Below are 23,086 nucleotides of genomic sequence, written 5' to 3' on the forward strand. Positions count from 1 at the left end.
GTTGAACGTGAAGAGGGTGTGAAACCCGAAGGTAAGGAGGCACGATGGATGTTGACCTTGTTGGAGAAGGACGCCTGTGGTCGTCGTTCCGGCAGGCACGCAAGAGAGCTTGACTGCATCCGTGAAACATGACGAACATGGGCTCTAAGCGTTTCGGTACTAATATAAGTCGTGATGGGATGGTCTTGAGCCATTACAATGGTTCCAGCTGTTGAGGCGCTGCGCGGAAGGCCTAGGCAAACACGTAGTGCTTGCGCCTGCACGCTCTGAAGTTCTCGAAGATTTGACTTGCATGTTTTAGCAAGCACGGGAGAACTGTAGCGTAGGAATCCGATGAACAGTGCTCTATATAACTGTAGCATGGAGCCCACTGACGATCCCCATGTTTTGCCGGCGATAAACTTGAAAACGTGAACAATAGATGTGAGCTTCTTCTTTAAGTGGGCAACATGAGGGCTCCAAGTGAGGTCTCGGTCTACAATGACGCCCAAAAACCGGTGATTTCTCTTGTAGGAGATAGGCTGACCATTGATGCATACCGGATAAGGACTCATCGCTTTTCGCGTAAAAGCGACTATCGCACATTTTTCTGTTGAGATGGTAAGGCCTTGTGCGTGAAGGTAGTCAGATGCCTGCGTTGCTGCTTTCTGTAGCCGTGCGCGAACCTGCAGGCGAGTGACCGCTGATGTCCAGATGCAGATGTCGTCGGCGTAGATTGAAACACTCACTGTTTCTGGTAGGGATTTGGCCAGCCCAAGAAGCGCGAGGTTGAAAAGAATAGGGCTTAGAACACCACCTTGGGGAACGCCTCGGCATGTGTAGTGGTCGGTAGTCGGACCATCTTCCGTTCGTACGAACAAGGACCTTTGTGTCAAGTAGTTACTGACCCAACGATATACTCGTCCTCCTAGGTCAATTGTCAAAAGTGCGTCTAGAATGGTTTGATGGAAAACGTTGTCGTAAGCGCCTTTCACGTCAAGAAAGAGTGCTACTGATAATCGCTTCCGATATTTTTGTTGTTCCACAGATGTTACTAGATCGATGACATTGTCAATCGATGAACGACCCCGTCGAAATCCCGCCATAGAGTCAGGGTAAATCTTGTGGTGTTCAAGGTACCATTCGAGACGCATGAGGATCATACGTTCCATGAGCTTCCCGACGCAGCTGGCAAGAGCTATAGGCCGATAGGATGCCAGTTCGAGCGGTGACTTTCCTGCTTTTAGAAGCGGTACCAGGCGGCTGCGTTTCCATTCCTGTGGGACGACACCATCTTGCCATGAACTATTAAAAATGCTGAGGAGTTCTCTTCGTGCTTCTCTGCCTAGGTGGCGCAAAGCAGTATACGTTATGCCATCGGGCCCTGGTGAAGACGAACACTTACAGAGCGCCATAGCAGCTTCTAGCTCTTCCATAGAGAATGGAGCGTCCATACTTGCATCTCGTGGGCCGGGGATGTTGCCTAGAGCCATGTCAGGGACTAAAACTGCGCCGCCGGCGACGTTCGCACAAAATTCCTCTGCGACGTCTATCTCACAGCGGTTTTGATAGAGAGCAAGGGCGTTGAATGGGTGTCGTTGCTGGGGACTTGAGCAAAGACCCCGTAGGGTACGCCATACACAGGACAATGGCTTGCGGGGGTCTAGTGAGTCGCAAAAACACTTCCATCTTTGATTCGCTAGCTTATCCATACGGCGTCTGATCTTCTTTTGCATGCGCCGAGCTTCCCTGAGGTCAAGAATTGACTTCTTGCGCCTGTACCTCCTTTCAGCTCGGCGACGTAGTGCACGAAGCCTTTCCAATTCAATGTCATTCTCTGTACGCTTTGATGGATGTGTGAAGCAGCGTGTACAATCTTGCATAGCGTCCGCAATTATGTCTTCTAATCTGCGTGCAATATGTGTCTTGCATGTGTCTTCTACGCGATCTTGAAAGACTGACCAGTCGATTTGGCGAGAAACAACCGGTAATGTGGCGTCTAGTCCATCAATTCTCACATAGGTCGGTATATGATCACTTCCATGGGTTTCAATATCAGTGAACCACTGCACGCTCAAAGTCAGGCAACGTGACACCAAAGTCAAGTCAAGGCAGCTACTGTACTTAGTTCCTCGCAGAAATGTCGGGCTTCCGTCATTTAGAAGACACAGGTTGTGGCCTGATGCAAAGGATACTAGTGACCTGCCCCTCGAATTTATCCTGGAGCTTCCCCATATATGGTGGTGAGCGTTGAAGTCCCCTGTTATTATCCAAGGACCGGGAGTAGCAGCCATAATATATTCCAGTCTTTTTCTATCAAACTGACTTGTTGGGGAAAGGTAGACGCCGATAAGAGTAAAAGACAGCTTCTTCTTTTTCACAGTAACAGAGACGTATTGGTTACCGTCGTGTGGCGCTACTTGTTGGGAAAAATACGTAAGGTCCTTGCGAATGTAGACCAGAACCTTACTGCTACGGACACACGTGTTGGAAACAAAAGATTCATATCCCGACAGTCTTATGGAAGCTGATAAGTTCGGTTCACAGATGACTAGTATAGGAAAATGGTTTGCAAATACGAACTGTCGAAAATCCGAAATACGGGACCTCAGGCCTCTCGCATTCCATTGGAATATGGAGGCATTTCTCACATCATCCCGGAACGATCGTTGGTGGTGTCGATGAGCCATGGTTCTGCTGTAGAAGTTCTCAAGCACTGGACTTCTGAAGGCTCGCCAGAACCGGACTGATGGCATCCAGCACTTGCAATGCACTTCGAGCTGTTGGTGTCTGTAGCTTGTCCAGAAGAACACGAATAGCACTCACCAGAGAGCTGATCATAACAACAATTTGTTGATCTTGGTCCGCCAGTTTATCAGGAACAGACGAAGTGTCCCCTGCTGTAGAAGTATCACTCCGCTCAGTAGGGGCATGTAGCTTCGGGAGTGCAGGCCACGCGTCAGCAGCCGTGCTGTTCGATGCACCCGTGTCCTTGGAGCTGACTGCGTTTGGCCTGGGCGGAAGAGTGGGTGGTGATATACGTGTGTGGCGTTCTGCAGAGGCTTTGGAGGGTCTTGATCGACGCCGGCGACGTGATCGTCGTCGCTTAATAGATGCTGCTGCTTCTCGGTGAGACGAGTGGTCTCTAACCATTTTCTTCAATATTTGCATTTCCTTTCGAATCAAAGGGCATTCCTTCGAAGATGCATCGTGAGGGCCGCTGCAGTTTGTGCACTTCAGCACACTGGCCTCGCATGTGTTTGTGGTGTGGGGCCCAGTGCAGCGAGAACAGACGGTAGTGTTATTGCATACACTACTCACATGGCCAAGCTTCATGCACTTCCAGCACTGCAGTGGTTTTGGTATAAAAGGGCGAACTGCGTGTCGGAAGTGGCCCACTTTTACATGCGATGGGAGGGATTCGCCCTTAAATATGATCTTCACACACCGTGACGTGCCGAGACGAAACGCGTTTGTGATGATGGTGGTCTCTGTAGCTGGCTTTATCAAGATTGACAGGTCGGAGTCGACAATGGTCTCGTCAACATCGTAAATTACGCCAGTACGGACTTGTTTGCCCAGCGGAATATACTTGAAGAAAGAAGTAGCTTGGCCATACGTGCTCACGTTTAAATGAGCGATTGAAACAGAATTTTCACAATGTTCACACAGCCGTTCAATGTCATCTTGGCGTTCACTGCAGAGACTGCGGTTGTGGGCCTGAATTTGATAGTTGTGTCGTAATTTGCAAACAATGAGAACAGCTTACCCGTCAGATTATGAAGGCTGACGAGATACAGCGGATGGGTGGCTTCTGCATCAGCACGCCATCTATTGCTCTCACCAAAACAAAATTAAGCCTCTGGCTCTGATTCGGCAGGGGATCATGAAAATTGTGACGTCATGCAAAATATTTATTTTTCGTTATTTTTTTTGTTGATGTCTAAGGCATATATTTCTGGCGGTTTCGCAAATAAAGTTTAACTGGAGCGTTTGCGCTGTCTCCTTTCTTCTGTCCTCGTCTTTTGCGCTGTGCAGTCATGTCACTCAAATAAGGAGGTTTATGCGTAACACCGGTACTGCCAGACAGGTTAGCACAGACAGTTTTTATCCAGTATAGATATGCAAGTTCACACAGAAATCTCGTGTTCAAGATGTATACCAGGTTCCGCGTACATGTCACTTCTATGGCACATATGACGTACACACCAAGTGCGTCACAGTGCATTTAAGTCGCTCTCGGCCACGCAGCTATTGCTTACGTTACTGTTAGACGTTATTCTCAATGCAGAACCTCCAAGTGCCAGACGAATCCCATTCTGCAAAACCTCCAAAGCTATTCTGGCTACACCGCAGAATATCCGCAAGTATATCTTCTTATACACAAACTATCACAGACGGAATTAAAGTAGTACCCATGCATTTTTGTTGCAGTATACAGTTTTTAACTAAAATACCTAGTTTGAACCATTAAAAGACGCAAGGTGGGATTTTGAGCTCATTATTCTGAGATGCTCCAAGTTGTAGGGGAGGCCCCAAATCGGCGCGGACGAATCGAGCTGCGGAAAACAAAGGTGACAAGAACCTCAAATACCACCGCATTTTAAATGACTTTACGTTCAAATAAAATAATCCGCAGGCAGTGTGCTTGTTCATGTTAACGGGAAGTAGACAGTTTTAGAATTGCGTTGGCCCCGTTAGGTACGTTAAAGGCAAGCCCCTCTGTGGGACGTTACGGTGCGCGTCCCTTAAAGACTTTCAGTCAAAAAAATAGTTAAACGTACGGGACACAAGTTCAAGGAGGTAGTTAGAATACAAGGCACCATCTGGTACCTCGCCTCATACGTATCTAAACTGAGACAATCCATTAGTAACCATTCAGTCTTTTTTTTTTTCTTTAGGCGGACGCCTCTCGTTAGGCCTACTAAGTCCGGTTTCGCCGAAAGATCTCAGAAATCGGACAAGTCATGCGCTCATAATTAATGTTTCAGGTTAGTTTAGAGGACGCGAACCCTCATTCTAGTAGTTACTGGCGACCGGCGACAGCGTGAGCGTAGCCATCACGAGTGTCCACCCTGAAGCGGGAGCCATGGGTGCCGCCATGTTCGACAACGCCATTTCTTGGTGTGCGTAAACAATACGAGCGTTAAACTCACCCAAATAACATGCGCTATCAAAGCGCACGTAAACCACTGAAACCAAATAATGTTCGGAGCATGCGCAGTGAGGACATCGCTATATTTTTACGTACTTATTGCGTTTATGTTTGGTTGCGAACGCTATTCTAAAACTGCCTATAGCTTAAAAAAAGGGCACCCAAACCTGTGCTGAACCCTAGCAAACAGCGCGAGGATGCCTCACGGATGCCGCAAAATTTGCGTTAACAAACATAGTGGCAGTCACTGAAGCGACGGTTCCCACCTAGAAACAAATATGACCCTACTTTTTTCGGTAACTGGTAACGTTCGTGACAAACAATATGCTGATAAACGCTGCCTCCTTCACTCATCTCGCGTATATAGGAAAGACTGATCGATACACCGCCGCCCCTTTTCCAGAACGTTTGACGGCCTAGAGCTGTTGACCTGACACGGGATGTTTTCGGACGGGCCTTAGAGAACCCAAAGAAGTCAAAATTCATCCGCAGTCCCAACCATGGCGCGACTCATAACCATGTAGTTTTTGCACGCAAAACAGCAGAATTTGATTTATTATTTAACCTATGTATGTATGTATGTATGTATGTATGTATGTATGTATGTATGTATGTATGTATGTATGTATGTATGTATGTATGTATGTATGTATGTATGTATGTATGTATGTATGTATGTATGTATGTATGTATGTATGTATGTATGTACGTACGTACAGGTGGCGCTGCATGTGTTAGAACGCCTCGGATGGCTTTACCAAAAAAGATTGAATTCTTGGCAAATATCCCCTATATTCCCTTCTGCAGGGGACACCACCTTTCTTTTCTTTAATATTGACGAGTCGCCTTTTTCTGCGATTTTTTTTTCGTCATGCTGATATTTTTTGTCGTTGACGATGGGTAAGCACATGCGGGTGGGGGGGGGGGGGGAGAGTGGAGGCTGTTGCTCGTTTTATGTATTGCCCTGTTGCAACAAAGGCAACGTTGTTAATCAGTGCCTGTGGTGCCTACTACCTGTCAGTGCTCCTCATGCCACGCTGTTTACCATTTCAAAAGTAAGGATTTCAAGGCTCCTTCGTGGCCTTAGTTGCGTTTCTCTTGCCGAAATCCACCATTTCGTCTAGCCGGTTCACCACAGATTAGCTTATCTCAACTGCCACACTGCATCAGACCGGCATATTACAGCGAATTGTCGGAGTAGTATGCGGCGTCTGAGAAGTAAAAACGAGCAGAGAGGGAATGCCAATGCGCCAATCCACAGTCCTTCCATCACCGTCACGCTTTCGTCATTCTGTTGTACGAGTGTCTCCGCCATCGCGCCGCCATCGCGCCGCCATCGCCACACTGTCGAGATTCCGTTGTCGCGCTGTCGTAGACACGCTGTCGTCATTCACTGATTCATAATTCGCTTGCACAGTCACACATTCTTTTCCTCACTAATTTGTTCACGCATTCACGCACGCGCGCACACACACAGACTGAGTCACTGAATCTATATGACGGAGGCATTCATTCGCTTACATATACGCGCACTTATACCTGGCAGACTTGCTGAATCACAAACTCGCCCAGTCCCTCCCTCACTTACGCCTGCGCTCAAGCATTCTCACTCAATTGTTCACTCATCCAATTATAGCTCATACACTAACAAAATGAATGGATCACTCACTCGCTCACTCACTCACTCCCTTACGCCAGAACTACCACATTTGCTCACGTATACCCCCTCATTCGTCCACTAATTTACCCATATATGCACTGGCTGACTGATCTGACTGGTTTACTGGCTGGATGGTTGACTGACGATCTCGCTCGCTCGCTCACTCACTCACTCACTCACTCACTCACTCACTCACTCACTCACTCACTCACTCACTCACTCACTCACTCACTCACTCACTCACTCACTCACTCACTCACTCACTCACTCACTCAATCTCTACTCGCGCATCTTATTTCATCCCTCCCTTCCCCCCGACGAAACCTCGGGACGGACGGAGTCCACAACTCGGTCGAGAGCGAGAACCGGGCGCGAGAACCCGGCGTTCGAACGCCGAGAGGGAAACACAGAAGGGGAGGAGGAGGAGGAGGAGCGAGGAAGCAGAGGGTCGTTCGAGGGGAGAGGATGAAAGAAACGCGCAAACGTCGCGTCGCCCTCGGCGCGCGGTCAGAGTCGCTCGGGAAGTGCCCGGAAGAGGATTGCCCAACTTTTACGCCCCCGGTGCCGGGAAGAAAGAAAAAAAGCGAGAGGCGCACGGGCCTCGTGTGACCGGGGCGCTTGTTCGCCCGAGGTTGGGGTTGACGTTGAGCCTCCTCCCTGTTTTGTCTCATTCCGCCGCTCTGTTTTCGTCCGTGGGACTTCGTGCGGTGGATACCTGCGCAGAGCGTGGTGGATGTTGTGTTGTTCTTGTGTGGGCCCCCTCTCCGACACCCGCGCATACGTGTGATTTTCGGCGTCGCTCTGTGGCCGGGATTGCGCGTGGACGTAACGACGGAAGAGAACGCGCGTTGTCATCGCTGGTTCTTTTTCATCGGGTAAGTTAGACCTGCCAAGCACTGAAGCTTGTTTGCCTGCTTGTTTGTAGCTGCTTTAGTGCCTGCTGCGGCTCGGAGGACAAATCAACGTGTAGTATCTCAAATCTTCTTTCTGTTCTCTCTGTATTTCCCTGCATTGCAGTCTTAAATTGCGAAGTTGACTTGTTGAAGGCTTGCGTAGGTGAAAAAAAAATTAACGAGAGATTTCTCCCTGGAAGTCGAGAATGGTTTGTACGTCCGAGACTAAAGAAATTCTCAGACGCAACTCCACAGAGCGTTGTTTTCTGCTGACGTGGCGCGATGCTCAAAAAGAAATATCTTCCCCGCCGTGATGAGAAGAAAAACAAATATCAGGCGTAGGCAAAGAAAGGTACGTTTTACTAGAAAATGGCAGAAAAATTCGCACGAGGGCAAAATAATGTTGCCTTAAGCATGAACTTCCATTCAAGTTGCTGGGACAGTTTGACGCAGGTGGAGCAGTGCCTATTCGGAGGCACTCTCCGACCAATTCTCGAACCTTCTTTTTCGCACTTCTCTGTGGTTTCCGTAAATAGCTTACGCAGATTGTTGAATGGTTAATGCCCGCAGTTTTTCTTCCGTATACTTGAATTTAATTCTAGGGTTTTACCTGCCAAAACACCGAGTTTATTGTGAGGCAGGCCGTAGTGGGGGACTCCAATAAATTCTGACCACCAGGGGACCTTCAACGTGCTCCCCGTGCAGAAGACCCCGTGGGTGTTCTTGCATTTCGCCCCTATAGAAATGCGGCCGCCGCGGCCGGGATTCGATCCCGCGACCTCTTGCTCAGCAGTGCAACACCGTTGCCGCTGAGCCACCACGGCGGTTTTCTGTCGCATACTAAAGATGTGCAGGTATAATATTTATTTCTATATTAAGATGAGAAACCAATGGTTGTATTCGAAAATGAGATCCAAGATTAGTTTATGTCATTGATATGCGTATTACGTACTTGCTGATCCACTAGTGAAGTCGGAATGCTATATCTCGGACATACGGGAATCAATGCGGGAACCAGAATCACTGCAAGTCGGTGTTCCTGAAAGATCCGCGACTGAGCTGTCAGTACCACTAGCTTGAAAATTAGTCGCCCCAAAAATGTTGAAATTCCGGCCAACTTGGTCTGTAAAATTGTTCACGCCACATATGAAGTTGTATAGGCGCTTCTCTTGTTTTTTCTTCTTTTTTATGAGTTTATATATATATATATATATATATATATATATATATATATATATATATATATATATATATATATATATATATATATATATATATATATATCCTTTGACAAACAGCGCAAGTGAATTCATTGATTAGGATTACACGAAAGGACAAAACAATATTTGCCCGACAAATTTAAATGCATAATTAACTCATTAACGAGTTTTGGTAATTCACATTTCGCCTCATTATTTTAAAGCAAATATTTCAATTCACGAATTGTAGCCGGTGAATGCGCTTGGCACATCTACTTGGGACAAAGTATGCGAACGAATTTGTCTAAGTTGTGTTCGCCGGAAGTTTTAGTTATCTCAAGTATAGTGTAATTCAGGGTGAGACAAATATTTAATATTATATGCAGTTTGATGCCGTCAATTACCGTTTTCAATGGGAAAAGGTGCCGGAGAACAAAAGCACACATAAAATTCATTAAAAATTGAACGAAGAAGGTTCCATGGCGTAAGAAAAACTGTTGAGTAGTTGTTTCAGGTGAAAAAAGATTTTTTTTTTTCATCAAGCACTAGGATCAACGAAAGAAATATTAGGAGCTAAACAGAAAAATCGAAAATATTAGGACAAGAGCAGAACGCTTTAAGAAGCAGGCGTGTCTAATGATGCATCGCGATACGTATGGTAATCACGAAAACAGATTAAAATAAATTTAAAGTAGTGAAATGGAGTACTATTTAGTAACGTAACATTATGAACGAAGGTTGTAGTTTAGGGATAAAATAAGCGAGCTCTTCACTCCATACCTGGAAGTTAACGGACATTTCATGGTGTAACTTAAACTGAGGTATTCTTCAGCGTCATGCAGGTATACGGCGAGAAATCCGGATAGGCGAATTTACGAGGAGTTATTTAACAAAGTCTAATAGTTTAATAACGCACCACGCCCTAATGGGGGGTTTCCTATTGAGAACCAACAATGCACACGCGAGCAATATCGAGTACAAGTTATTTGGAGTCCGCTTAAACGTATCACATCGCCGATTTGTTACTTCTTTCAACGTATCCAAATTCGGCATACTCTCCTCATTCACAATTATGTTGATTCACACGAGCGTTCGACACAATTAATTAATTTTGGCGTAACAAAATTACTCTTAATTTGGTTTACGAGCCACATCGCAAACTGGCCGAAGCTGTGGGCACGTTTGCGAAGCCTACAGCTACTTTCGCAACATCACCGTGCTCAAACACTGGCTCCCGCAAGTACGCGGTATGCAAATTTACCTTAACCTATGCAGGTTCGTAGTCAGTGTTTGCCGCTGACCGTGAAAACGTCGTATGCCCGTCACTGCGGCATGGTCCTTGGCAAACACTCGCCGGAACGTTAAACACTGCGCACGAAGCCTACACGATCGGGTCTGGCTGTATGCAGAGGAAAAGCTTTGTTCAGAGAATGAGGAGTTCGTAAGCTTGGGCATGCAATCAGCAGGTGTAATCAACATTTTCTTTTTCCCTTCGAATAGGTTATATATCGCGGAGAAATTGCAGGCGCCTGCCAGCGACTTTTGTCGAGTATACCCTGCACGTAGTAGACAATCTTAGTCTAACACACTGAGGAAATTATGTGATCGTCCTATGAGTGAACAGACAGTACTAGAGCACCGTCCCCATCGATCATCGGCTCAGAGGGCAGAGAAGGCACTTTTGTGCTTTCTCAGAACGTCTGGTTCGCGCGAGCGGCTTTAACTCAAGTACTGTCCGTACTCGTATCTACACCTCCTCTCTCCCTTCTCTCTCTCTTCCCCTTCTCACTAGCGTGTGGTAGCCAACCAGATCCTTGACTGGTTAACATCCCTGCCTTCCTATATTCCTCTCTCTCTCTCTCTCTGCTCTTATATTCCTCTCTCTCTTTCTTTCTCTTTTTCCTCACGTAGTCGATCGACTCGATTCCCACCGAGCTGCTCACCTAAACACTCGAAGGAGCAAAATAGAGTCGTACTGCGCAGACGCAGTAAACCTCCTGTTAGTGTGCTTCCTTCTAAGGCATTCGCGGTAGTGCGTACATTTGCGACTTATTTGAGAAGGCAACGATTGCTCGCCGTGTGCCGATCATAATGGGGCCCGTTATTATGTTAAAGGTGCCTTTCTCGTTGACCATTTAATCACATTGAACACCACAATGAGGTACAGCTGCGTATTTATCATGTAGGTAAACGTATACATATTACTAGGAAAACACTGACAGCGCATTTTGCTCACTATAGTGTCTCCCTCTTGTCTCCGTCTGTCGGCGCTAAAATGGGTTACTATCACTCTTAGGCAATGTTGCACCCTTTGGGGTGTATCTCTGCCACACAACAATAACCGTCATCTGCCTTGCTTGCGTTTCCTTTCTTGAAAACGCCGCGCCCGCTACTTTCCTGTCGAGAATACTATGTCATGCTGATAACGCGCATGCCGTTCGTTACTGTAAATACCGGGCTCACCGCGTTAAAAAAAGGGAATGCGGAAAATAGGACAGATGACGATAATTGTTGTGTGGCAAAAGGGCGTAATTTTGCTTAAGAGTGTATTGTGAGGAGCACTTGCCTTCAGCCATTACGGCTTCTTGAAGGAAGTTTGGGTGCTTCTTTGTTCTTTCTCGACGAAATACACAAATATCAAAGCAGCTCGCTGCGATGAAATATGAGATTTGAGACGCACAAAGCGAAACAATGGCGTCGCTGAAACGGACGTCGCGGCGGAATTGCTCTTCAGCGCGAGAAAACCTTGAATAAGTTTGGGAAATAAAGAATACTTCAAGAAAGCAAAGGCGACAATTAACTGCCAGCCTAAGCCGGTTTTCAACACTCTCCCAGTTCTTTTCCCTGGAGAAGACGCTATCAAATACAACATCACCCCTTACAACCCCCGAACCCCTTCCTCCCTCCCACACCGTCAGCCTCTTTCTCAGTGGGATATTGTTTAGAATTTCACAACTAAATTGCCCAAGGATCGATAAGGATTACTTTTTCTTTCTTTTTTTGTATTCATCCGTGCGTAATGGGAGAGTCAAGCTTAAAGGAAGACTTGAAAATACCACGCTAAGCCGTTGCCAAGGGCAACGTGACGACGCTCTTCGGAGCCGTGCTTTGCCTGCTCATTTGTTTGGTCCCGCTTCAATTTTGCGCCTTCTCCCCGAGTCACAGATTTGCTTCTCCGTTCCGGATTGGTTAGGCTTCACCACCAGGCGCCCAGAAGATTGATTACTCACAGTTAACCGGTAAAAAAGGGGACTAAAAGCTCTCGTGCTTATCTGCGCAATACAAAGGAGTGCGAAAAAGAAATATCAATAATTTCATGATAAATCGAGAGCTGTGCAACTTCACGCGTTTCTCGAGTGAAACAAGGTATGAACCAACAAATGAAGCACGAGAGCATTTGTCGTGTGGAATGAAGAACCATTGCGTACACGTAGGGCTGCCTTTATTTTTGTTTTCGTAAAGTAAAATGCGTGTTTCGGTTGCGTTGAAATCGAGGGTGTTATGCGAGCTTCACCTCTTTCTTAAGCCCTCTCTAAGCTTTGCAGAATAGCTCATTTGCAGAAAATCATTTGCAAATTACCTACACAAGGGTAGACCCTGAAATGTCTATAACCTTCTTTCTTGCTTATTCCCAGATTACGTTATTTTTTTCAGTTCGAACAACATTTTTTTAAAGTTTGCCTGTGATAGTATGTGCCTGTGCCTGTTGCATAATTTAAGGTGGATTTTTGGAAGACGCAAAAATTACCTGGATGACAAATTGCAATGTCTGGTTAGAGAATGAAAACAATTAACTAGAAACTTCTTGAATACTCGCTTTGAGGTACATATTCCAACTTATAGATTGAATCCTAGCATTAGTGCAGTCAAGTTTGCTTAGTAGATTTCCTAAGTTAAGAATATCTCTTCTTTTAACATGCGCTACGAAAGCTTTTGGCGTTTGCGCTAACAGTTTCCCAAGATTGAATCTCTAGCAGTTGGGCATGACATTAACCGAGACACCATATTCTTTAAGACATCTTGGAGATCGCTATCTCAAGATTGATGCTAGCCTGAGAGTTTCTGTTAAGCAGACGTGGTTTCAATCCTGGTCTTCCTCAAGTTTGCAGTAGCAACATGGGCCCCCAAGTAACTAATTAGGTTGATGGTTAGTGGACCTGTTCGAATGCACACATGAACGTTGCGGTTTGTCACACAGAAAAAAGGTTCTCACACAGTTATCACACATGTATCTACCGCCTCTTTGGGTAATCTACTTGAAGAGGCGAAATCGTGCAACACGCTCGATGTGATATTCAGAAGATTTGTTCAATCTAAAAAAGCACCCGCTACATATAACGTGTGTGCTTGTGTGTTCGTGCGTGTGTTTGTGTGTGTGTGTGCGTGTCTGAGGAGTTTTATATCACTTTATCTATCGACCAATCGTGCATTCCATTTGCGTTGCCCTTTTCTCGAGCTACTAGCTATTAGTAACTGTGAGGGAGGTACATCAAAGGTTCCGGCGAAATACAGATTTCAACGAGCCTCCTATCTTATTTAGAGGTTACGAAACATTTAAAGATGAAAAAAAACTGTTTCATTGAATTCGCCGCCCCTCTTTGTTGCACAAGTCTTTCTTCGTCAAAGTAATACGCCCTCTGACCCTGCAGCTCTTGGCAGAAGATCGCTGGAAGAAAAAGAGAACATGCTTTTATAGACACGTGGAAGCTCCTCACGGGCTACGCTTTCATAAGTGCGCTTCATTTTAAGAGGATCGCTGTGGCTGTCCTTTGGCAACGCATACACCCTCGAGGTTAACGCCCTCGCTCAACAGCTGCATGGCGGCACAGCAGCTGAATACATTGAGAGAGGAGCGGATGGATGAAAGGCAGGTAGACAAACAAGGACCCAGCCAACACCCTCTAGAGAACTTAAGGCCTTCTGGCTGACCCTCTCCCCTTGAGCGACGTCACGCACAAGAGGCCAACATAGAAGTTCCGTGCAGTGTGCTACGAAGCTACGAGCGGCGCACCAGTTTTGAAAATGAAGCGCGGAAGATATACAATGGTTAATCCCGGCTATTCGGAGAAGACCGAGGGGACGAAAGTAGCGACAACAATTCAATTAGTTCCAGGAGCCCTGCCGCTCCTTGAATAGCTTCGGGGTTAAACAAGTCCCGGCATGCTCGGCCATGCTATTGCATGCTTCCGAACGCACATTTTTTTCTAGACGTGACCAGTGCATGTAGTCTCAACACTTGTGCTGTGCTTGCGATTGCGTGTACCGCGAGTCTTCATTGCCCCGGAATGTGGAGTGCCATGCCAAGATATGTCTATTTAGTGCTGCGTGCCCAATTGCCGGAACAATTACATGTACAAATCAAGGCAGAAAAATAATGTCTTCAAGTTTCCGCAAGATGAAGAAGCCCAGAGTGCCTGGATTAGGGCGCTACCACGTGCAGACTTCATTGTATTAGCGCACTCCAGGGTAAGATGTTCAGAACTTCTTTAAATAGTTACTTTTGAAAAATACGGAAATGTTAATTGCTCAATTACAGCAAGTGCATTTACAGAAAGTGATGATTCCTCAGAGGTCGACGCCTGCGAGGATAGACATAAATCTGAATTTGTCTTAAGGCACCTTTAGTGGTGTAGCACGAATATTTTATTGAAGAACTACTGCTGCGAGATGAATGACAAAATATTGGATGCCAATGCTAAGGCAAGGAAGAGAAAAGCTGAAACTCTGCGCAATAAGGCAGCTGTTATCGTGTAAATAGCTGCACATATGTTTTATATCCCATTTCTAAACTCATTTGGGTTGTTGTGTATTTGTGGACTGCGGTAATTAGTGCGCCGAAAGCGAAATTATTCGTTTGACCATAATCTAGATTGTAATAAATACATGTGTCCCCAATAAGATTGTTCATACGCAATTGTGAAGCTAATCGAGTGCATTACATTCGTCATTGCCGTGCCGTAAAAACCACAAGTACAAAATACGGAAGGAGAGGTTTTTACGGATTTAATTTACTTGAAGTAATAGGTATGAAGTATGGGGTATAATAAATAATAATAATAATTCACAAAAAAACGTACATTACAAAGACAACAAAGCGCGATGCTATAAAAGCTCCTGGCATCAATACATGCACAAGCTTTACAAAGCTGTTTTGTATTTGTGCCTCTAAATAAATTCTTTGTAAGGTGCCTGCTGCTCATTCCGCAGTTTCGACTAAAGAAAACGTGTGGAGTGGTCAATAAAAGCATACGGCTGCTAGGTGAACCAAGGCGTGATCCCTTCACTGAACCCGTATCCCCGAGCGCGCCGATGGCCTCTTGCCCGTGACGTCACTCGCCGAGCACTCCGGCCTTCTAGTCTAGGAGGTGTTGACCCAGCACGGTTTGCTGCGCCGCATGAAGGGAAAACGTGAAGAAAAGAAGGTTTAAGGAGAAGAAGAGAAAGCCAGGAGTTTATGAGCACAATGGACTCGCTGATACAACGACAGCTTCCAGCCTGGTCTAACAAACGGTCGCTCGATCCGGCTGCCCAGGGGAATTGTGGAAGCGCTCTTGTGGTCTTCTTCTGCAGCGGTGATCTGCCAAGCCGATATGTGATACATAGTGTGTCCCAGGATAATGTTAGCCAAGCTTTTCACAGACGAAAAAAAAAGAGATTTAAAAAAAACACACGTGCAAGATACAATTGTGAGGTCTACAGTGTTCGGGCTTCGAGGTGTGAAAATTGACTACCGCGAGTTTTAACTTGGTATCTTGCACCGTGTACTTTAAATGTATTTTTTTAAATGTATTATTTTATTTTTTAAGTATTTATTATTTTAAGTATTATTTAAGTATTTTAAGTATTTAAGTATTTTAAGTATTTTAAGTATTTAAATGTATTATTTTAAATGTATTTTTATGTAAATGTATTAGCTCGGCTAACGTTAACTGGGACACCCTATTGTGATAGCAGCCCAAAGGAAACGAGAAGCGAATACACACGAAACGTTTGGCTGCAACTGACGGGTCTTTATTTTTTAGTTCTTGTGTCTTGCTTATATTATTACGCCGAAGTATAACTATATACATCAGCGGCAGCGGTACATTAGAGCTGCGCTCACCTGCTATGTCGGGTGGTGTTTATTCTGTTAACTTTCGCCTTAGCGCACAGAAGTTCAAATATTTTGTGTCCCTCGGCAAGAAATCATTTCAGCAACAATTCGTTCCCGAAGCCTGCGTATTGAATGCGCCATCTATCATGGCTTTCTTCATTCATTCCTTTCAATTTTTTCCTCCATTCTTCAAGGGTTCTCCTACAACTATTATTAGCAGTTATGAGCCAACAATGGTTTGGAACGTGTTTGTCTGTTCACAATTATTTTGAATGACTCTCTTAAGACAGAGGATTGCCCGCCAGGGGGCCGTGGAGCACCGACGTCTCTCACATGGGCTCCCGCTTTTCGTGCTTCTCACCCCGGAACAAGGCCAGTGACGAACCAAAGTTTTGCACCGGTGCGACCGGCAAGACGAAAGAAACCGGCGGACACTAGCCGCTTTCGGGTGAGTGCCCCGTATCACAAGATATCAAGCGTTATTCCCAAAGACCGCCCCCACGCCCGGTTAAGCCTAACGCCAGAACCAGCTCCGCGCGCCGCGCGCCGCGTGAGCACGAGCACACGAGCGCTCGCCCACGCCGCGGCGAAGAGCCCCTACGATGAGCCGAGCTGCTGCAAGCAAAATGTCAAACCAGAAAGAAGATGAAGCAAATGCTATGCAAACAGACCGGACGGAAGAAAACACCGGGGAAGGTACCTGGAACTATGACCCAGAAAGCGGCCGAACAATCGAAGCCGAAAGCGCCTGGATCACAAGAAACAAGAAAGCCAAGAAGGACACCTTGAATTCAAAGACGCCGGCAAAAAAACCAACCGATGAGCAAACGCCAAATGCAGCACCTTCACACCAACAACGCAGACCCAGGATGCCGCCCCTGCCGCTTGACGACTTTAAGATCGTCTACCGCCCGCAAGCAGGTCTCGACCTCGCCAAATGGAATACCGTCGCAGTCGTGCACGCCATCGGTAGAGCGAGTGGACTATCACAGCAGGACTTCAATGACAAAGTACGCGTGCAAGTACAGAGAATCGAAAATTTAATCATCGCAAGCACGGCCGACAAGGAAGACGCAAAGCTGCTGGTCAGCATCAACAGAATACAGCTCGGAGGCACTTACCACAACGTCAAAGGCAACATACGAACTCCTGACGACGTCTCCCGAGGCGTCATCAATGGCCTCATACCAGGAACAAGCACTGCAGAACTTATGGCAGGAATCCGAGCACCGGCGCGTTACACCGTTCTTCATGCCCGAATGATGGGTCAGTCGACCGCGGCAGTCGTATTCTTCGAGGGACCGCACGTTCCCTACTACATCATCTTCCAGAGCGTAGACTTCCGCTGCAGACCATATCGCAAGTCAGTGCAGTACTGCCGCACCTGTGGCAACATGGGACACCGCCAAGACGTCTGTCCGAAACCGATCCCAGATTTTTGCTACAAATGCGGCAAGACTGGACTACCAAAAGACCATGACTGCACACCGACCTGCAAGCTCTGCGGAGAAGCGCACGAAACCGCAAGTACAGAGTGCAAGAAGAGACTGAAGCCAAGTCCTCCACCCTACAATATACGCCAACAGCGCCTTAACAGACTACAAGAAAGAGACAACCACTGGAACTCCAGCAGTGAAGAGTTCCCGGAGCTGGGCACCTCGGCCACCAGCTCGAGCAGTGTCAGCGCGAGCAGCTCCCCTAGACGCAGCAGCTCCAAGCCAATACTGCGAAGTGCTTCGCGCTCACGTTCCCGCTCTCGCTCCCGCTCAGTCAAGCGCGCGAGCTACGCCGACGCGGTAAGCGGCTCGAGCGACTCGGGTGGTACGAGCAGCTTGGATGCATCGGCCCAAGCCGCAGTCATACGGGTCCTAGAAAACAAAAAGCAGAACCAGCAGAGCAAACTGGAGAATCAGCACAGCCAATTGCAAAGCCAGCAAAACCTCATAGACAAGCTACTCCGCAGTCAACAGAAACAGCAAGAGCTCACCGATAAACTGCTTCAAAAATGCAAAGAGCAACAAGAACTCACAGACAAGCTGCATCAAAAATGCCAGGAGCTCGAAAACATAAACAGAGCGTCGGGAACGACGTTGACTAAGGCCGACGTTGAAGCCATAGTAGATGCAAGGTGCCTGATATTTCAAGAAGCCTTTATGAAGAACATTCACGCCACACTGGAAAAAGTTGTACAATCAGCAGTCGAAAAAACAGCCGCTACCTTCGAAAACAAGATCGCCACGTTAAACGCCAAAATAGATGGGATCGCACCACAGCTCACCAATTTTATTGCGCACGTAAAGAACAACTACATCACCAAGGCACAGCTCGACAATTCGCGCCCCACGAGTCGGAAGAAGGCACGGGCGAACAGCCACAGCGATTCTTGCTCGGTCTCGCCCACTCGCGATCGCCGACGCGAATTCCAATCCATCGACGATGGCGATTCCTAACCACAAGGCAAAGAAACAGCATTCTACTATACGCATATGGCAATGGAACTGTCGATCATACCGCCCTCGACACGCCAATCTACAAGAATTCGTCAAGCTGAATCAACCCGACGTCATAGCACTACAAGAAACGAATACGCAGAATGTCCGACTGCAAGGATACGCCACATATGCACAAACCCGACGAACTGCCATACTGGTGAAGAAAACTCTGACAGCCCAAAAACATGACATAGAGAACACCCAGATCGAACACACCTTAATCGAGGTTTTACCGGAACGAAAGACGCAGAAAAGCCTATTCGTGGCCAGCGTGTACAGCCCGCCTCGCGACCAGCTACCGGATTTCGATCACTTTGTACGAGAAATCAGGAAATCCACGAATGGACACCAACTCGCCATAGTGGGTGACTTTAACGCCTCGCACACGGCATGGGGCTATCCTACCACCACAAAGAAGGGTGCTAGAGTGCACGATGCCGCACAGCAACACAGACTCACCCTCTGGAATGATCCCTTCCAGACCACGAGAATTGGAAACAGCGTCTCCAGGGACACAAACCCCGATCTTACCTTTACTGCGGACGTCCCCTGGGCAGAGTGGAGTCGACTCCTGGAAACCTTAGGCAGCGATCACCATATCCTCCAATTAGATGTAGCACACACCCGTAAACAGACCAAGACCGGAATTGCACGGCTAACCGATTGGAAATCCTTCAGGGACAAGCTAGATTCCGGAGCAAGCATAAGTGACATTGACGAGTGGCTCAAAAATGTATTAGACGCAGCAGAACGTCACACCAAGATCATACGACTCGATGCCGATACACCCGCGGTCGACGCGCACCTCCTACATCTCTGGGAGGCAAGAAGTGGCCTCCTGAAGAGATGGAAGCGACAAAAGCTTAACAGAAAGCTAAAAACACGCATCGCTCTCCTTACCAAGCAGGCTCAAGACTATGCGGAACACCTCGTCAGGCAGAACTGGCACGCTTTCTGTGACAAGCTACAGGGGACTTTGAGCACGAAGAGGACCTGGCACCTCCTACGCGCACTCCTCGCCACTGAACCCACCAAAACGAAACAGAAGCAACATCTTCACAGTCTTATCCACAACCATGCCGGATCAGAAGAACACCTCCTGCGAGAACTACAAAAGAAACTATGCGGAGATGCACCCTCTACCGCGTCAACTCGCTGCAAAGAATACTCTGGAAAACCGAACCCAGAACTCGACCGACCCTTCACGGAGGCCGAAATCCACGTAGCCCTATCCAAGCTGACTAGAAATACCAGCCCAGGTAAAGACAGGATCGTTAACAAACACCTACGCAACCTACCGCAGCAGGCCACCGAGGCTCTCCTCTGTTACTACAATGAGTGCTGGGAGAAAGGAGAACTGCCTGCTGTGTGGAAACACTCGGACATCACCATGATCCCCAAGGCCAACAAACCTCTCAGCTTGGAGAACCTACGCCCGATCTCCCTCACCTCGTGCGCGGGAAAGCTTTTCGAACATATGGTGCACGACCGCATTACCCAGTACCTAGAAGACAACGACCACCTACCAGACACCATGTTCGGTTTCAGGCAGCACCTCTCAACGCAGGATGTACTGTTACAACTAAAAGAAGGCCTTCTAGATCACCTAAACAATCGAAGCAAATACTCCATAGTGGCAATAGACGTCAAGGGAGCCTTTGATAACGTTAGCCACGACGCGATCCTCAACAATCTCGAAAGCACCGGCTGCGGCACTAGGACCTACGCATACGTCAGAAACTTTCTGATGGACCGCACGGCAACAGTCGGAATCTGCAACATCCGCAGTGAAAGCTTCCTACTTCCAAACAGAGGCACCCCGCAAGGGTCGGTCATTTCACCGCTACTCTTTAACGTAGCTATGATCAAGCTACCCCCACTACTCGAGACCATACCAGATCTGCGTCACGCGATGTATGCTGATGACATCACGCTCTGGACCAGAGCTACGAACGTTGGAAGGCAAGAAAGTAGCTTACAAGAAGCTGTCGACACCATCGAAAGCTATCTCCGAAACTGCGGCCTCCGCTGCGCCCCGGAGAAGTCTGAACACCTCGTCCTGAAAGCAAGAACGAGAGGCCGACCACCCAACTACGAAGAGCCCGACCCCAGCATCACACTCAACGGGACAACAATCCCGAAAGTCGACAGCGTGCGAATACTTGGACTCCACATCCACAAAGACGGATCGGGAGCTGCCAGCCTACCGAGACTAGAACGCACCCTTTCGCAACTAACGCACCTCATCAAACGGATCTCAAGCCAAAGAAGCGGGCTCAAGGAGCAAGACACTCTAAGAATAGTACAAGCGCTCCTCACCAGCCGCATCACATACGGCACGCCGTACCTGGCTTTAAAGAATGCTGAAATAGAAAAACTGAACATCATGATAAGGAAGGCAATCAAAGCCGCCCTGGGACTCCCCGCCATGGCCTCTACATCACGTCTCCTTAAGATGGGCGTCCACAACACGTGGCAAGAGCTCGCCGAAGCGCACAAGAACAGCCAGCTGGAACGACTCAAGCTCACGCCCACAGGGAGATCAGTACTCCGAAACCTAAACTACAGCGAGACGTATGTCGCAGACACGGACAAGAAAGAGCGAATACCACCGGACGTTCGAGAGTGCATTTCCATCGCACGTGTCCCGCGTAACATGCATCCCATATATCACAAAAGTAGAAGACAGGCTAGAGCCAACGCCATCAAAAGAAGTTTCAAGCATGACCCGAATGCCCGCTACACCGATGCGGCCAAGTATCCGCATCGAAACGCGTACGCTCTGAGCGTCGTCGACTCCCAAGGCTCCGAGCTTGCATCGGCAACCATCAAGGCACGCAACCCGGAAACGGCTGAAGAAGCGGCAATCGCTCTCGCCACCACCACATGCACAGACGCAGCAATTATATTCACCGACTCTCAGGCCGCCTGCAGAAACTTCTTGAGGGGCCGCATCTCGGCCGATGCACTCAAGATACTAAAAAGACGAAGCACTCCGCTCCCGTACACCTGCGTAACGTGGGTACCCGGACACGAGGGACTAGAGGGGAACGAAGCGGCCCACGCCGCTGCCCGCGAGCACGTCAGCCGGGCTCCCCACTTCCCACGCGCTCTCGGACCCGTGACAGAAGAGGCGGAGGCCGTACCCACCAACTATTCGGCCATATTGCAGCATTACAGGCTCGAGCGTCGAGTGTACCCTCCACCGCACCCTAAACTCGACAGAGAAGAAAGCCTAATCCTTAGACGCCTGCAAAGTAACACATACACGCACGGAACGATGATGCATCGCCTCTACCCGACACTCCACGGCTACCTCTGCCCACTGTGCAACGTACCCGACACTCTGGCACACTTGCTCCTGGAATGCCCGTGGCATGAAGGCAGCGAAATGCAACCAGAAACGCAGGCAAACGACCTGTTCGAAACGTGGGAGGCCAAGCTAACCCTCGGGGACCTGGAAGACCAACGACAACTCGTCTCCAGGGCTAAGAGGGCAGTCGAAGCCAGAGGGTTCCTGGACTAAGGAGCCCTCCCACCTTAGGGTGATACCCGGCCTCGCTCGGGACACTGTTTCGTCTAATAAACGTTTCTCTCTCTCTCTCTTAAGACAACTTATTACGCCAGTTATGTGGAATAATATACATATATATATATATATATATATATATATATATATATATATATATATATATATATATATATATTATCACTACATTCTGGCGTTTAACGTTCAGAAACTGCACTGTGTGAAGTAGGGAAGAGCTGACGGATTTTTTGTTTGTCCTAATTTGGCTCTTTTTCTGTTTTACCTTCATTTACAACCAAACTGAAATGCATTGTTGTGTGCTGTTTTTTTTGGCCCACATAAATCAATCCAATTTTGACTACTTGGGGGTTCTTTAACGGGCGCCCGATGCGCGACGTACGAGCGTTATTGAACTGCTACATCCCGTCGAAATGCGGCCGTCGGGGCCAGGATCGAACTTACGCGTCCTCAGCCGTGCTAGGGCAAATGAGAACCAGCACTCAGTGGGTCTTCGAGACGTGCACGATAACCGCTACTCCACGTCCGACTTTTTAATGCGATAAAGTACTGTAATCTAGGCAGTGAGTTCACCCATGCCTGTCCCCGGATAAGCAGATGCCCCGGGCTGCGCAGAGCCATGCGCAGTGGGAAGAAAACGGGCCTGAGCATTGTAACTGTGAGACCAGCGATTCGTTAAAAAGAAAAACAAACGAATAGCTTTGCGTCCGGCTCGTCTACTCTTAATGCCGTCCTACATAGGTTTCAGCGACACTTTTAATCTCGTTGAACTTAAGCTCCAGGCATAAGTAGAAAGACGCGTACAAATATTCTCCGCTTACATTGAACGGCGTTTCGCGTGATATCGGAAAATATATGGAAAGGCGTTGTCATATACTTGACCTTACTACTAATTAAAATCCCACGACAATTAGTATGTGGAACTTCGTTCCAGTGATATTGACAGGGTCGTTCCAAATGGTGTTCCACGTACCTGTACCTATTGTGAGGAACGTCCTTCCTTCCGTACAGCTGTAACTGGAACCATGCATGTTGTAGTAAGTGGAGACGAAGCCTGCAACACTTTAT

General features: G+C 47.6%; 2 protein-coding genes across 3 annotated transcripts in view; one reads left to right on the forward strand and one right to left on the reverse strand.

Moving 5' to 3' along the window:
* Positions 1 to 23,086, reverse strand: part of LOC139050500 (dermonecrotic toxin SpeSicTox-betaIB4-like) — a 275,782-nt gene that overhangs the window by 193,401 nt on the left and 59,295 nt on the right. The window lies entirely within an intron of this gene.
* Positions 7,334 to 23,086, forward strand: part of LOC139050499 (neuropeptides capa receptor-like) — an 81,578-nt gene continuing 65,825 nt past the window's right edge. Inside the window, exon 1 of the mRNA XM_070526949.1 lies at positions 7,334 to 7,669. The gene's annotated coding sequence lies outside the window, so the exon portion shown is untranslated. The remainder of the gene's footprint in view (positions 7,670 to 23,086) is intronic.

The sequence above is a fragment of the Dermacentor albipictus genome, chromosome 10, assembly GCF_038994185.2.
Source record: "Dermacentor albipictus isolate Rhodes 1998 colony chromosome 10, USDA_Dalb.pri_finalv2, whole genome shotgun sequence".
NCBI lineage: Eukaryota > Metazoa > Arthropoda > Arachnida > Ixodida > Ixodidae > Dermacentor > Dermacentor albipictus.